Source organism: Pinus tabuliformis, chromosome 2_1, assembly GCF_031772625.1.
Source record: "Pinus tabuliformis cultivar Carrire ecotype Pingquan chromosome 2_1, CPIR1, whole genome shotgun sequence".
In the NCBI taxonomy this organism is placed as follows: domain Eukaryota; kingdom Viridiplantae; phylum Streptophyta; class Pinopsida; order Pinales; family Pinaceae; genus Pinus; species Pinus tabuliformis.
The window spans coordinates 64,081,049-64,099,152 of NC_142299.1; the positions used below are offsets into that span (position 1 = coordinate 64,081,049).

General features: G+C 39.4%; 1 pseudogene; it reads right to left on the minus strand.

The window, feature by feature from the left end:
* Positions 1–8,384: 8,384 nt before the first annotated feature.
* LOC149198784 (uncharacterized) lies at positions 8,385–17,715 on the minus strand (annotated as a pseudogene).
* Between the last annotated feature and the right edge of the window lie 389 nt (positions 17,716–18,104).

Here is an 18,104-nt window from a genome sequence, read left to right on the forward strand (position 1 = left end):
CGGCTATTTGATCCAACGGTAGCAATTATTCGAATCATCTAACATCAAATCAGACAGACGATAACGATGACAACAAAGACCACATGAAATTTTATCTTAGAGGAAACGCCTTACTGCGTAAAAATCAGACGGACGATAACGACGACAGTAAAGACCACAGTAAATTTCATCTCAGAGGGAACGCCTTACGGCGTAAAAATAACTATTTCAATAATACAAACTACAGGTTCCACGGGTACTGCACAGGCAGTCGAATTATTACTGCACTCGTCATGTGCTTATTGTTTGCTCCGTATCAAACACTTTTTTGTGATCAGATCTTCGCATCAGAAACAACAAAGTGATCGGATCTTCGCATCAGAAACAACAAAGTCATGTTCTGATGCCCCAAACTTGATCTAGTTTCGGATCAATTTTTGACTTTGTTTCATGCCGCATTGGGATAGATAATGGGCCATACCTCATGGTTCTCAGCCGGATCAGAAGGAAAGACCTCAAACAGATGAGACTCGTGATAGGCGGCGCCATTCCGTAAGTGGATGGCATAATCGTAGGATTTAATGGATACGCCAACAGGTACTGTGTTCCCTTTCTTGTGACGCGTCCCCGTCAATTTCCGGTCACGGTCAATATTATTACTGCGCGTGCCCGCGCATATTGAACTTTAAAATTTTAAGCATATCTTTGAAAATTTTCGGCCCTCCTTACGAGAATCGAACTATGAACCTGTGTATACGTTCTCTGCGAGCACTTCGTCGTAGACATCAACATCCCCAGAATAAAATCTGGTCGGGTGAGGTGTAGTTTGCTTCGCAGCTAAAGAGCTTAAGAAAGCATTCTGCTGAGCGATGTATGGGAGCTGTCCTGCTATTTCAGATTTAAGCTCGATTAGACGAAAATGAAAAGAAAATAAGCCTACCAAAGAACTTTCAGTCTGTGAACCGCGAAGCAAAGAAATAGACGCAGATTCCTTTAAAATTTCGTCCGGATTTGGCCGATTAGTCGTTTCTTTTTCATATTTCGGCCCAAATTCAAACAATTTATTTAACAAAAGTACCTGCTGAATTTCCCGAGACTTGTTTCACTAAGGCTGTCACATGCCTGCACAGAAATTTAAATATCAGCAATACATAACTTTTAAAACGATTGCTGAGAAAAATGTCCGTCCGAATAAACATTATTTAAGGTCTGAATTCAAAATATACACAATTTTACACCAGATTAGCACGCCTGGCTTCAGATCAGTAGTATTTCAAGCTCTATTTTCAAATTTGAAGACTTCCTTAGGGCTTCAGCTCAAAATCCTCAAAATAATAATTTCAAAATCATAATTTCCACTACAAAACCTTTGACAATTTTAAAGAATTTTCAACCATAAACCTGCATAAATCAAGATGACAGCGTTCAGAAGCGAATGGAGTTGCAGCTAATTTACCCACAGAAATACTGAAAAAATAAAACTCTTCAATTCCACAACCCATAACGCTCCACCTTCACCTCAATCTCTGACATGTTTCTGCAGTTGCCGAAGATGAGAGAGAAACAATGGTTCTTGAGTATGGCAAGCGCTAGGTAGTTTGAAAAGCTATTATGGAAACCGGCTATTTGATCCAACGGTAGAAATTATTCGAATCGTCTAACATCAAATCATACGGACGACAACGATGACAGCAAAGACCACAACAAAGACCACAGGAAATTTCATCTCAGAGGGAACGCCTTACGGCGTAAAAATTTCATGTCAGAGGAAACGCCTTACAGCGTAATTATTGTTAGTTACAATTCGGTTAAGTGATAGGTTTGGTATTGTTAGTTACAATTACGTACCATGATAAGCCATGGCGGCCAACAGGATGAGGCACTGCTGCACATAAGCTCTTGGTGCTGCGAGCCTTTTCCTCACTCTTACACAGTAATTTGTCACTGCCTTCCTGTTAGTTACCCTACTGTGTCAAGAATTCACAATAATCAAGTTCATGCCTTCTGAACTAGCCCAAAACCCACTTTTCCATAGTTTTCCTCATCAGCGCGTCTGTTTCTAAAATATCCGCGCTGACCGGCGGCTCTTAGTGTATTCAGTGCGCTGCCAGCGCGGAAGCACAGCACTTTTCCGCGCTGGTCGCATTTTATGAGCCAGCGCGTCTTTACTTTGTATTGAGTCGCGCTGACATGACTTTTCCAGTTATCGAGGCGTGACGTCAGCGCGTCAGTTGCCTTATAATCCGCGCTGATCCTGTTTGGGCGAATTTGTTCCAACAGCCAACCTTCCAGATCACTCCAGGTTTGGTTGTTGGCTTTGTGAGTATCGACTCCCTTCTATGGCATGTCTGTTCGACCTTTTGCAACCACTTCCCTTGTAATGCCCCACTTAAATCTTATCCTACAAATTGTGTTAATATTTACATTATCTGAAAATATTGAGGAAATTGGTCTAAAATAAATTTATGATTCCATTATTCAAATTCCCCACTTACCTTCTCAAATTGAATATTGTGTAGGATAAGGTCTCCTTCCATTAATTCAAAATATATTTATTCATTCACACACCCCAATGTACCCTCACATTTAATAAGGAGAAGACAAAGTCCTCTCCATCTTATCATCAATATATATTTATTCATATCACAATTCCAAATGTACTCTAGCTTGGAAGAGAAGTTAACCACTTCACATTCCCAAATTTACTTCCCCATTAAATTCTCAATTTTAAACTCATATCACAATTCCAAATGTACTCTAGCTTGGAAGAGAAGTTAACCACTTCACATTCCCAAATTTACTTCCCCATTAAATTCTCAATTTTAAACTCATATCACAATTCCAAATGTACTCTAGCTTGGAAGAGAAGTTAACCACTTCACATTCCCAAATTTACTTCCCCATTAAATTCTCAATTTTAAATTCATATCACAATTCCAAATGTACTCTAGCTTGGAAGAGAAGTCAACCAAGGATGGGTGAGAGTTAAAGACATTAATGAGAGGTGGTTGAGGAAAGAGGGTATAAAAGGGAAGGGGGAAGGAAGAAGAGGGGAAGTTGGAGTTTTGCTTAGGATTGTGGGGGTTGGTTGTGATTGTTTGGCCTTGTTATGATTTTTGGGAAACCTTGGAAACCTGTGGAGGTTTCTTGGGTTTGAGAGGAGGAAAGTATCATTTTCTAGTTTTGCACATTCTTCTTGAGGACACACCATATCTGGTTGGACTTGGGCACGGAGGGCTAGGGAACCTGTGGAGGTTTCCTGGGCTAGGAATTTATTTCCTAGTTGGCTGGGAGGTAAATCCGGTTGGGTCGGCGAGAAGGAGCGTTAGCTGGAGCTATCAGACAAAGGTATCATCATCAACCGCCGGAACAGGTATTTTCCATGGACTACTCTTGTTAAGTTGATATCAATGGAATGCACACCTTAATTTATGTTGCTTATGATAAAATGATTAAATGTTAAATGTTTGAAGCTATGTGAAAAGGTCAGCAAGCTCCTTGTTATTTATAAATTAAAAAAAAAAAAATAGATATGTTAGTGTATAACGAAATAAAAGCTCTAATAATAAGATTCGGGTTCCTACACATGGTATCAGAGCTTTGGTTCAAAATCTGGACCCAAAGCCCACTAAAATCAAATTCCAATATAAGGAGCTTGTAACCCTCATAAGGGCTTATAATCCTAAAATATATTCATATAACAAATTGTTTTTTGAATGAAAAAAAAAAGGATACCCTCTTTATCGCCATGAAAAAGCAATAGAAATAAGTTCGGTAATTGACCGGAGCTAGCAGTAAGTAGCCTGCGAGGGAGGTTTACCTCTGCTTTTATTGTTAATCTTACGGCCAAAGGAAGAAGCCTTGCAGGGCATTTCCATGGATTCGCCCAAGAGCATCGATGACAGAATGGTCTGCATCTGCCCAGAGCTATAGCAGGGCTCGAGAAGTTCACAATAAATAACTAAAAAAAAGAGGTTCATTTTGAGTATTATGTACAAAGTTCAGCTCTCGTTGTTGGGCACTGGATCTGTAGATTAGTGTCCAGTAAGCTTCATATCATTTCTGTTGGGGATTAAACCTCTGCTTTTATTGTTAATCTTACGGCCAAAGGAAGAAGCCTTGCGGGGCATTTCCATGGATTCGGCCAAGAAATAATTGGACAAACCCCTCCTGCAAATTATGCAAACAAGCAGTCAAAATGAAGAAAATATTACAGCAGCCCCGTTCGAAATTGAGACAGAACAGTTTTATTAATGAAAAATGGTTGCCATTAGACCTACTTTCGAGAAGGGAGGCTTTCTCCGAGGGCCGCCATTGACATGGGTTATTTGTGGAGGCAAGAAATTCCATGCAGAATTGCCGCTGTCAGTCATGTCGTCCGAGGAAGCCGAGGAGGCCCTTGAATCGAGTGAAGAAATAGAAGAAAAAGATGCTGAAAATGAAGATAAATCACATGTCGGTATGAAGCGCTCTTCCGCCATGGCTGCTAAGAGGGTTTTGAAATGAACAACAATCTTGAATTTCTGTCACGGAATCTCTGTGTATTTCTTTCTGCAACAACCGAAATTCTCCTCCTGCCAGAAGTTGTGTCGGGCATTTTGGAGCGGGCAGAGACAAGGACATCTCCCCGTATGACCACAGAAACTTTGCCACGTGGAAACCTCAAGGGCGGGCTCGGTTCTTGCAGCAGGACGGGAAGTGAAAGTTTCCCCTGGGCAGTTTTTGGCTCCCCAGCCAACTGTTTTAGCGTTCCCATCTGGCAGGTTTCCTATCCGAATGTTAGTAGACTTAACATGCCATGTTGGCAAGGAGCTAGCGCCCTTTGAATTTAGGTCGATGGCCGTTCCTATGACGTGGGGACCATCGAGGCACTATGAAAATTGAGGTAAGGTTTCTGCTTGGTCAACATCATCCAAATCCTTATTTATATCGAGTAAATGGGATTAGAACAGTCGGGAACCGATAAAGTCAATGCTTCCATTTCGTGAAGTGCCCAATCATCCTTACTAGAATTAATAATGGAATTGTGTAAGATGTCCACATTGAAACACCCCTGTCATGTATAAAGATGTATGTGTGTGCCCCTTTGTTACACCATCGCATGTTCTTTGTCGCCATTTTCCTTTTCATTCCAGAAAAGTATTTCGCTTCTTATACAGAGAAAAGTGAAATGCAAGTATATTTATCAGTGTAACTCGAAGAGGGGAGCCTGAGATTTTCATTTGAATAACATAGACTTTCTTCAAGTCTGTCTCTTTAACCACTCGGATAACAATAACTTAAAGAAGAACGCTAATCATAAAATTTTGGACTTCCTGGAAATCCTTGTCCATACTATTCTCTCGTTTTTGGGCGCCTTCCAAAGTGTGGGGATTGAAACTGCAACTCAACCATCCCACTGTAGCTGTAGGTGTCGGCCTTACCAGTTGCCGCTTTGGTGCGGTGTGGATACAGTTATAGCAATTGTTTTGGTGGCATTGGAAAAAGTTGCAAACTCTGTGAGATGAAAGAAAGTTTAAAGCGGCATCGGTCGTTGTCAATTGGGATGTCTACGCCCTGGATTTTGAATAGAGGAATGAAACACAAGTAAATTGGGTAGCGTAGGGTTACTATGCACAAGTAGACAAATAAAGATCAGTTAAATTCTCTTCATTTCCCCATCAATCTGTTGATAATTCAGTGAGGATTAAACCCTGGAATATCTAAATACTGCTTTGCACAACCTTTTTCTATCACCAAGACAATGAGATGAATGGCTTCGTCAAATTGTCCCGGATATATGACTTTTATAAACTCTTGAGGAAAACAAATTTTCTTTAAGAAGCTAAAACATCCATTAAGATACTGCGAACTATGATAATATTTAATAAAAAAATATTATTTGCCTTTAGCCTTTAGTAGAATGCATGCTCTCGAGAATGAAATAGACCAGTTTTAAGTTTCTTTTAATTTATATTTGCACCAAATGAACCGAAGCATGTTCCAGATAAATTTAGTTAGTGCCTGAACAACCTGTAGTATCTCTCAACTAGGTCATGAGCTACACAGAACTAGTAAAATCTAGTTTATCTGGACAGAATTTCATTGCTGAAACATTCCTGAAACTGAAATTATGTAACATTCAGTTTTACGTGACTTGCTGTTGGTATAGGTGCAAAGATGTACAAAACCTGACAGTGCTAAAATCTTACGTACTTAAAACTGATTTTATCTTTTATGTTAGCTTTTCAGCTAAAGCTTTTTGACTTGATCCATCTGAAATATCACTTCATGCAACGTAGCCCTAATCAAGTAAGGGTGACTTGTTCATAAATAAATCTTATGCCGATTATTAAAATTTATTAACACAATTTGAGGCTGAGTTTTAATAACGATTTTCGTTGAGTTGTGGCTTCAATTAACAGTATCATAACCATTCCCCTTCGGAAAACGCGTGAAGTACTGCTAATAACCTATTCACCATATGCCTGCTCAATCCTTACCAAAAAGCCATAACCAAGTCTCCTCAATGTTTCCTTGATCAGATTTAGGATCACAGTTTGTCACAATAGCTTCCCTGAGCCCTTTCTTACTACATCTAAAATCCTATTAGCTCTAGATAAACTGTGACAGAGGCCCCATAGATGTTATGATCAAAGCAGTCTTCAAAAACAGGAAAACTAGGGCCCCTAAAAATCAATGAGCTGGGGATCTGTCCTCGTGATATGAATCCGCATCGATTGGAGTTGCTTCTTGCCTCCCTGGCCTGGTCTTTGTCCTCTGGCACTTCTGCAGTAGCAGTCTGAAACTTTTAAGCCTGCGTGAAATCCATGCAGTAACAACCGAGTGTAAAAATTGAGCAATAGGTCTGCTCACTGAACTAGAAACAAAAGATATGTCTATATTTTTGGAAAAATTGGATGTCAGACTCTGTACTGGACAGTATGTACAGTTTTATGTGAATATGAATAGAAAATAGATAACTAGCTAACCTTAATATATATATTCTTGAAAAATAAAGCCATATACAGAGGTAGAAATAGTCAACGCTGAAAGTTTCCCTGCAACAACAAAATCCTCTGGGGACATGTTCAAACTCAGGATCCAATATGTGCAAGTAATACCATATTTGGAGGCACAACTCAGAACAATACTATCTCTATGAATACCAAAACAGAAAAATGCAATTTGCCCAACTTGTTTGCCACTCGAATGTGCATTGGATATTTTATTAAAGTTGTTACAGAATTGAACTCGAGGGAATTGCCCAAACGATTGCATACCAAAATCATTTTCTTTTGATGGTCTAGGAAAACATCACAATGTTCAACGCCAATAAAACAAAAAATCCGTTGTCTAAAGAGTTCACAATTTTCTCGGGAAAACAATGGAAATTCCAGCAGGATTTTCAAAATCCTGCAGATTATTTTTAAAATCCTGGTTACAGCGGTCAAGCTTCAGGATTTTGGGTGCCCCAGGGTTCCTGAGGGTGCTGAATCCATTTCAAACATTCCCAGGATTAGATTTCTTGAACAAAAAAAGATTCACTGGATTCCAGCAAGAATTTCGCCGTCCGGGCAAAATTGTGGCCTCGGTAGATGAGGCCTAAAACACATAACAAATTAGCAACATATCCAAACAAATAAAAAAAATTAGCAACATATCTAGCGAAGTGTAGAAGCTATGCCGCCTAATACATTCATCAGAAGGTATTTTCTTTTCAAGGCAATATATGCAAAATACAAGACCAAAAAAAAAAAAAAAAAATATGTAAAGTAGCTGACTCATCCCAATCATTACAGCGTTAAGCATATGGTGATCCCAAATAATTAAATCTTTAAAAATTTGGTGATAATATATTCATTTTATACGCTTGTAAGATAAAGGGAAGTATTTCCATTGCATGTCTCTTAAGCATTGCAGAGATTAGCTTTGACTTTTATAAAATTTACGATCCTTAGAGCTTGATTCCAACGTTCTGCAGAGCTTTAAAAACACATGTGAAAACAAGTCTTCTACAAAAAAATAAAGAAAATATTAAATTAGAGACCCTTGCATGGTAAGGGTCAATTACAATTCAGAATACAGATTTACAGGAGACTAAACTATCTATTGTATCAATCTCAATTTCCTGCAATTTGAGCACCTGCCCATTGAGTCATATTATCAGACAAGTGACCTATCAAACACCCTTGTCAGTTGTACATGTGAAGAATCAAAACTTTCATAATTTGAATTATGTTGCCACGAGCTCCTTTCTCTATCACTGTGTATCAAGCATCTTAAACTTCCATATTTCTTGCTATCAAGAAGCATAATCCAAACACTCGATCAATTAGCAACATTGCTCTCAGGCCAAGTGCTTGAGATTTCGACATAAAATCCAGTGAATGATTGACTGGATATGCACAACATATAGACATTAATCAGTTAGACCAGACATGAGCCAAGCCATGCCAATTGCCAGTATATATTTCATTCCGCTCTTCATCGTAGAATAAGGCAGTGATGTCTTCAAGTGCTTTTTCTACAGTACTTCTGATTGTAGAGGCATTTGGGCGATTTCTAGGACTAATCTGAACATTTGGATCATTCGCACGAATCTTCACCAGGCACTTTCCAGTTAATATGTTGCTTATATTTATAGAACCAACTGCAAACTCCCAGGTACATCTCAGTCATTATATATAAAGAAAAATAAGAATTGTTATAAGAAAGTAAATCTTTTCAGCAATAGAAAATTTACAACTTGTAGCTGAACAACAAAGTTGAGGCCTGGGATATCTTACCATTTTCTTCTGCTCCAGCAGAAAGAGGAAGTTCCTTGCAGTAAGAAATAATCAAATCTTGGTCACTAGTAATATAAATGTTATTTGTATTGCAATCAGGATGCCATAGCAAGTGGTCCTCAAATGAGGTAACCAGCTCCCCTCTGAAATTCCATACAGCCACTGTACGATTGCGGAATGTCAGGAATAACTGATTCTCATAAAGAAAAATAAACGTTGAAGGAGTCAAGAACTCTGCCCTGCTTACTTCAGTCAATTGCGTATTGCGAACCTGCCACAATGATTGGCAGCATTTACAGATAGAACTTTATGCAGAAATATAGGTCAACATTTAAAAAAAAACCAGTAATTGGAAATCATTAAACTAAGATTTTAAAAGAAAAAAATGGGGTTAATGAGAAAACACAACTCACATCCAGTATTTGTAGGTTCTCATTTTCTTGTTTTACTAGAAGTTTCTCATTGAACTGCTCAATAAAGTCAACCTTCTTATTGCGATGCAATAGGTGATTAAATGCTTTTAAAACAGTGCCATCCTCTATAGATAAAAAATTTTAACGGAACATGCCCACTGGCCCTGTCGAATATTAGTAACATTATCCCTGGGTTGTCCTCCAGTCGGCAAAAAAAAAAAAAAGGGAAAAGAGAAAAATGGATCAGAAGATTTAATGGAAATCAATGTAAGAACAATGGTCCATTCACAAAGTCTAATCATTGCTAGGATTGACAATTGTTGAAATATCCATTTCAAAGGAACTTGAGCTCTGTTTTACAATCTCTTAGATAAAGTAGATCATATCATCTCTACTTGATCTTTATCTCTTGAACATGTTCATCTGATATTGAATACAATAATGTGTAGTTCTTTAAGCCGAACACCTTATAGATGCTAAAACCATCAGAAACACCGCAACACAATTAAGAGATCTAGTAAAGTTTTACGAAAACACTATGCATCAAAAAGTTGTTCACATAAATGCCAAGCTTACCCATCCTGGGCAGAGTAGGTAAGAACTTTTCCGTTCACATCATCAAACTCTACAAAACCAGGCCATTTCAATGGCTCGGACTCGAATAAGGCAAAGCCTGCATCTGGTTGACCCCTCCGGATATACCTGCAAATTTTCATGATTCGTGTCATTACCAAAACATCTATCATTCAAGTTGCACAAAGCTTAAATACAATTGCATATATTCCAAACCAAACTTGAAGTTCATGATTCACAAACTTGGATCAGAATAATTCAAAGAAAAACATACTCAATGGGTGTTGTTCTGCATTTCAGTGAACTGAAATTACCCGAGGCATATACTGACACTGTGATTAGAGAATCATTGTTCTTATTATAAAAGAGGTTGCGTAGCACTTCTTCTAGGCTTATATTCAGGTAGCATATTTTCTTATTGGCCTCTGTCAATGCAGAACAAAAATTCAGACAGTAGCAAGAAACCACCTTACAGAACCGAAGAGAATATCAGCCACATAATTAACACTTCGAAAGAAAATGGTCTTCTTAAACATGTCTATCTTCTCACCCCTGCTAAATGCTGCACAAACACCAGATTGGGCCAAAGCTAATACAATATCACGTGCTGCAACAATTTCTATGATTTTCGACCTCTTCTTCAAGAACTGCAACTTCAAAAACCAAAGTGCCTTGGGATCATAAGTGTCAAATTCCTCCTGAAAATAATAACAAATTCAATAAATCAATATCGTGCTAAAAGTCCACCATTTAACATACAAAAAAAAAAATTCATGTATTGCTCTAGAACTCGAAAGGCATCTATGGTCAGCATGCTTTAAACTGCAACTACAGGTCACTGGCAACTGCCAAAAGAAACAGAATCTAAGAAATTTATAAATATTAATGAACAGTAGACTTAACTGCCTGGATATTGAGAAAATGCTCAGTAAAGAGAATCACGAAAAATAACTCAAACCCAAGAAATCTCGGGATGGAATCTTCAACGGTCTATAAGAAAGTGGACAGAACTTCGCAGGTTTTTAAATATGCACTCTATAAGCAGTACGCATGAAAATTTCTCACGAAAATAAATCTTGAGAATAAAGGGCAGGTGTTCCCAATAGAATAAACTAGCAGACTAAAATCTAAACCCAATTGGTTTGTCTATATTATTGATTTGGCAAGAGATGTAATATTCGAATATTTCATGGAAATTTTCAAAAAAAATTACAGACCGAGACATCAAAAGTTTGCTCTGTTAACTATTATACTTCATCGCAATTGACACTTAATGGTCTCAAATTAATCATTTAGGAAAATGACTCTTTATGCTGCTCAATTACTAACAAGCGCCAGAAAAACTGCCTTAACTTGGGCTAGCCAATGTAGGGCACAACCCAGAGTGTAAAAGTACCTTATCAGAATGGATAACATAAATCAAGGGTTCTCGATCATTCAAGGTCCTGTTCAAAATATCCTATATGTGACGTTAATGATTATTCTATGGGTGGTGGAATTTTCTAGTGAAAACATAGATCGAATACCATGGACTTGTGTAACGCTTATTATGATAGTTGTTTTGATTATCTTAAATTCAATAAGAAGATCAGTTCGTAGAGAAATTGGGATTTTAGAATGAAAGCTTATTTAGTCAATAAAAGACCAATGAAAATATTAGAATACACTTTTACCCTTATTCTAGTGTTGAAATAAAATGCCGTGAAAAATAATGTGTCTCTAGTTTTGGATAAAAGGACCCTCAACTTTCTTCGCAACTTTTGTGGTCACTGGCCACTTGTCAAAGGAGTAGGCATCTTTAGAAATGCGGTGCCATTTAGAGGAAATACTAATAGCAACAGGGAAAAGGAAATTATTCCGTTCATTTAATTATTTTTCAATTGTCTGGTCATATTGTGAGCTTCAATATATATCACAAGATTGTTTTAGTACTAGTAAACAATGATTAAATATATAATAAATTTGAACCTTTTGACATTTACAGGACATTCCTCTCAATTTACAAAAAAATAAAGTATGAAAATCATGTTGGAAACAGTTCTGAAGTTTGGAGTTTTTATTTTATTTCAAGATTAATTAAATGGGTCTGGAAGATTGGGACTTATCTATTCACTAAGGTTTTAAAGAAATTATATGCATAAAACTTATACTAACACCTCCTAGTGGAATTGATAGTGCACTAATTTGTTGCTTGCTATTATCTTGGTTTTGGTACCACCTTATAGGATATCCGGGTTCAAATGCTATTTTCCATGATAGATAGTTGAATCTATTTCAACTCTAATTGTTATTGAAGGGTTCCACAAGGATGTCACATGAGCATTTATGATGCCCCTTTTAACGTAGATAGCCACCTATGTTAAGATTCTATTTTGCAGTTCCATGTTGTTGTTTATGAACATTATACACATTTGGTTGGACACGTGAAAATCAATTGATGGATTTGGTATTGATGATGGAAATGTTGGATGTATGACCAGATGTGTGACTTACTTGGTTACAATTTATCTAATGCATGACTTGTCAGAGTTATTGTTGCATTGTATAGGCTTATATAGATATGGTTTATCTAATCAACGACTTAGTGAAATTATGATCTATCTGATGTAAGATTTATTTCCAGTATGAACAACAAAAATTGACACGTGGACACTGGGCTTAATAAACATGATGTTTAAGATCATGTATCTATATCCATTTTGTGGTTGTATATATGCATGGATGAGAACTAAACTACAGGTTGGAAAGAACCATATGATAACCAAGATCTACTATTCCATTGAGGAAGGTCGAGACGACCAATGAGGAAAGGTACGATGTACATTGTTCTATTACATTTGGTATCCACTTGATGTGCACTCTTATGACATGAGTATAATGCAAATGACAGGTGGCAAGATGACCTGACTGGATTATTCTATGACAAGTCCAACCAGCTCTGTAGTGTGCTCCGTGCTCTGAAGGAGGGGTGGAGGTGTTTCCCACCGTGTATCCTCCGAAACCTGGAATCGTGGGGAGGACAGTTGAACGCTCCCCCTAGACGTGTGATGACGATTGCCAGATGCCTGCTGGGGAAAGTTCGGTCGAGGTATTCGATGCTTCCACCATGTTGGTTTTATCAGTGGTTAGTATGGCCGTTGCTACTGATAGAGCAGCAGAGGATGGATAGGGTGGGAACGGAAGTAGGCCAGGGTGGATAGGAAGCTATAGATCAGTTGGAGACTCTTGATGGGAAGTAATGCCATTATCTGACTCATCGAATTTTAATGCTATAACTCTTTCTGGTTTGCTATGCTTACAAACTCCTTGTATATTTTCATTCTAACTTCGGGACGAAGTTTTCTGAAGGAGGGGTGTATGTAATGCCCCACTTAAATCTTATCCTACAAATTGTGTTAATATTTACATTATCTGAAAATATTGAGGAAATTGGTCTAAAATAAATTTATGATTCCATTATTCAAATTCCCCACTTACCTTCTCAAATTGAATATTGTGTAGGATAAGGTCTCCTTCCATTAATTCAAAATATATTTATTCATTCACACACCCCAATGTACCCTCACATTTAATAAGGAGAAGACAAAGTCCTCTCCATCTTATCATCAATATATATTTATTCATATCACAATTCCAAATGTACTCTAGCTTGGAAGAGAAGTTAACCACTTCACATTCCCAAATTTACTTCCCCATTAAATTCTCAATTTTAAACTCATATCACAATTCCAAATGTACTCTAGCTTGGAAGAGAAGTTAACCACTTCACATTCCCAAATTTACTTCCCCATTAAATTCTCAATTTTAAACTCATATCACAATTCCAAATGTACTCTAGCTTGGAAGAGAAGTTAACCACTTCACATTCCCAAATTTACTTCCCCATTAAATTCTCAATTTTAAATTCATATCACAATTCCAAATGTACTCTAGCTTGGAAGAGAAGTCAACCAAGGATGGGTGAGAGTTAAAGACATTAATGAGAGGTGGTTGAGGAAAGAGGGTATAAAAGGGAAGGGGGAAGGAAGAAGAGGGGAAGTTGGAGTTTTGCTTAGGATTGTGGGGGTTGGTTGTGATTGTTTGGCCTTGTTATGATTTTTGGGAAACCTTGGAAACCTGTGGAGGTTTCTTGGGTTTGAGAGGAGGAAAGTATCATTTTCTAGTTTTGCACATTCTTCTTGAGGACACACCATATCTGGTTGGACTTGGGCACGGAGGGCTAGGGAACCTGTGGAGGTTTCCTGGGCTAGGAATTTATTTCCTAGTTGGCTGGGAGGTAAATCCGGTTGGGTCGGCGAGAAGGAGCGTCAGCTGGAGCTATCAGACAAAGGTATCGTCATCAACCGCCGGAACAGGTATTTTCCATGGACTACTCTTGTTAAGTTGATATCAATGGAATGCACACCTTAATTTATGTTGCTTATGATAAAATGATTAAATGTTAAATGTTTGAAGCTATGTGAAAAGGTCAGCAAGCTCCTTGTTATTTATAAATTAAAAAAAAAAAAAATAGATATGTTAGTGTATAACGAAATAAAAGCTCTAATAATAAGATTCGGGTTCCTACATCCCTCAAGGATAAGCTCATCCTTCCACCCTTTTAGGAGGCTCCTTCTCCTATATAAACTTCCACCATTACCATGAGCAGCTAGTTTGGAATAGCTTGGATTGTGTAGAGCTTATAGTGCTCAGATTGCTGCTACTATAGGTATTTGATGTGCTAAGTGTGGAAGTGATTGATAGCTTAGGGAAGGTTGTATTGTGTTGCTTGTGTGAGAGAGAGTTTCTTGTCTTGGGAGAACCATTTCCAAAGGTGAATGCTTGAGACGCTTGCTGACTGGCCCCTCCTGAGAAGGATACCGACGTCAGAACATTTGGTTGTACTCTTCTTTATTTTGATTAATAATAGATGACTGCTACTATTGTCCCATTCTCATTTGTCTATGCAATGGTTAAATGTGAATTACATCTTTTCTGACTGATGTATGGTTACCTTTACTAGATTTCACGCTTGCGTTTGTTTCCTCTTCATGTGTGCAGGTGTCTATTCGCGAGGATCGTGGAGGATCGTGACCAGCCAAAGCGAAGGAGCGAAGGCAGCATCTCTTCGTCAAACGACAGTGCGAGAATCCAAGTAGGTGCTCTTTACCTCTTGTTTAATTATAATTAGGAACATGCATAGCAGCATTGTGTGATTGTTGCTAGACCCTTGCTGGGCTAGTAGGGATCGCCTCTACCTGTAGAGGGGATTTACCTCTCCAACAATTTGGCGACTCCACTGGGGATCAGCCTCTTTGTCTCTTGTGTCCACTTTTTGTGTTTGGATTTGATTTTTCTCTCTTTTCGAGTTTTGGGGATTGCTTCCTCTGCTTATAAGCTTTCTGGGTGCATCTGGGAAGTGTCCTAACTATTAGAAGGTTCTTACCTTTGGTTTGGGAAGTTTTTGCTTTGGCTTTACTGGCTGTTTACCCTCAACGCACTTTAATTCAAAACAGACGCGCTGACGTCGCGTCCCTCCTTCTGTGTTGTCTTTGTCATCGCGCCTGTACAATCAATAGTTGCGCTGACCTCGTTTTTAGAGACAACGCGCTTTATCCGTGTGATTCCGCGCTGACGTTGCACACTTGCTTCTTTGTCCTCCCTGTCATCGCGCCTGTGTGATTTATAGTCGCGTTGACCTCGTTTTTCTGAGACAGCGCGCTTTATCCGTTTATTTCCGTGCTGACGTCGCAAAGTTGCTACGGGACCCCTCCTGTCAGCGCCGAGTTGCTGAAGGCCACCCGCGCTGATCCTGTAAAACTTTATTTTGTCCAAATCAGCCTCCTGAACCTGTTACTTCAGCTTTTCCCTCTTCTCTCCACTTGGTTTGTGATTTGTTTTTCATTATCTGAACTCTGAGCCGCTTGCTTGCGAAGTCTTGTTCCACAGGATTTCGTTTTGCTCATTTTTCGATTTTTGCAAATACCTTCCTTTTCGCTTTCGCTGCTTGGTTTGTTTTTCCGCCATCACTTTTACAACTGTTGGATTGTGTTGGATCTCTATTTGACTGGTTGAGACTCTTATCCTCCGGGTGTTAGCTTTTCTCCATTGATTTCACACTCTAGCCCTAGGGCATCTAGCGGCCCTGTGTGTGTCAAGCCTTCCGTAGGGGTTTTGTTTTCTTGTTCGACCAGCCAACTTCAGATTTGTTGTTGCACTTGTTCGGTGATTGTTGAAGTGTTTTTGGTTGTGTTTCCGAGTAGTTCTCACTTCTTCCTTGTTTCAATCCTTGCTTGTTGTGCCGAGCTTAGATCACATAGCTCGTACAAAATTTGGTTTTCCTTTCGATTTGGAAATCTTTGTTGGGTGTTTTGGGAGCTTTGCGTGCTTTCACTAAGTGATTGGCTTGGTGTTTTCGTTCCTCCAAATTCATTTAGATGCTTTGTGTCACTGAAAGAAAATCAAACTAGTAGCTTTGCTTTTGAGAATTGAAAAAGGAAAGAGCATTTCATTGATTTGTATTTTCAAAAGAAAAGTTTACTTTCCTTGCTTTTAGCTGCATTAGGCTGCTTAATTGTTTGATTTCATTTTTGTTTGTTTGAAAATTCTCCACCTTCTCATAGCTAGAATTCATCGAACAAAATGGTTTTCCTTGGCATGTAGTTTGCATCTAGGTAATTGTGAGAGAACATACGATAGAGCCTGAAATCGAAACTTAACTCAAGATCAACTATAAAATGAACCGAATGAATCTAAAAACGCATTGGAACTAAACGCAAATATCTAGAGCTCTAGGTTAGAGACGTGTTCTGGCGTCTTTAAACATAGTCACTATTTTTTCACATTATGGTTGGGTGATTCCTCCTTCTGTGACTCGATAGTGGTCTAACACGGACTGCGCTCCCACGTACCGTCGCGTATATAGGGAGACCCCACTAGGCTTTTATCCTTTATCCATAGGAAGCCGAGTCTGCCGCCTTGTGAACCGTAACGCACCGAACACAACATTCGGGAAGATTGACTGCAGTACGGAAAGTCCTTGCCTCTCATACGATTGATGAGGTGTATAAGCAGTTTTATGGGTTGCTTGGTAAACCTTATACCTAGAGTCTCCAGAGCAGTCACTTTTGATCCTTTTCGGACTCCCTAAATGAAAAGGTGCCTGTGAGCGTCTTGTCACTTCGTGCTCATTAAACATTCGAAGGAGACTGGAGTCACCTTTTTGTCCTTTTCTTGACTCTCGAAACATGAAAAGGTCAAGTTTGGTTCTTATGTCTTAAAATTAATTTGGCCACGATAACATCACCTGTTTTAGATCTTGTGTGCGATAGTTTTGAGTAGGGTTTTTATCGTTAGTTTCCTTTAGGTTTTCTAAGGGGTCTGGTCATCCTGGCTGACCCGTCAACTCCCGGTCCAAGTGATCAAGGTTCTCCATCTTCTGTTGCCCCTGAAGTACCAGTTGTAAGCAATACTCTTCCCATTGTTCCGAGTATCCAGCCTATCAACGTACGTGCCCCAGGCGACGAGGATTACATAGAAGATTGGAATCCTATATGGGAGCCTGATTATACCCCTCGTACCCCTCGTACTCCTCTCGGTATGTCGTCTCCGATGTCTACCTCCCCCATCGATGAGACAGCTTCCAGCACCAGTGAGACGCCCGTCGTGACAGACGAGACTCCGATCCCGGCTTCCTCTCCACTCCCTCCACGATATTCGTCAGTGAGGGACAGGATAGCCGCTAGAACTACTGCTATGACTATATGGGATCCTAGTCTTATTGCCACCACCGGGCCTTTTGTTTCGCGACCTCTTAGTACACCTCTTACTTCCGGGCTTGACACGCCCGTTACCTCAGTTCCCACTAGACCCACCGTCTGTGTAGCACGTTCGACTCCGGTCGTTAGTGTTGTACCAGCGTCCTCATCTGCGAACCCTGAAGCTGGTTCCTTTTCTGGTGGCATTCCAGGAGCAGGGCCGTATGATGCTTTTGGGCAACCCATTACGGACCCAGATTACGAAGGTCCCCTCTTTTATTATGATGAGAACGGTGAGTACCTCGAGAGCTTTTCGGTCCTTCCTCATCGTCCCTTCAAAGAGAACGAGGAACCGTTAAATATCACATATGATCCCGCTACTCACATTTTTCATGGGGCCCGAGATCCTTTCGGACAACCCCAAGGACCACCCAATCAAGGCCAGCCACTCTATGTGCAAACCCCTCAGGGGCAACCACTTTATGGCCCGCCTTACCCAGGACAATCTGGGGGCCCACAGGGACAACCCTACCAGGGACAACCCTCGGGCATTGGAGGTCCGTCGTATTCATATCAAGGTCAACCTACTGGCTATCCAGGGCAACTTGGTACCCAGCAGGGTTACCCAACTGGAC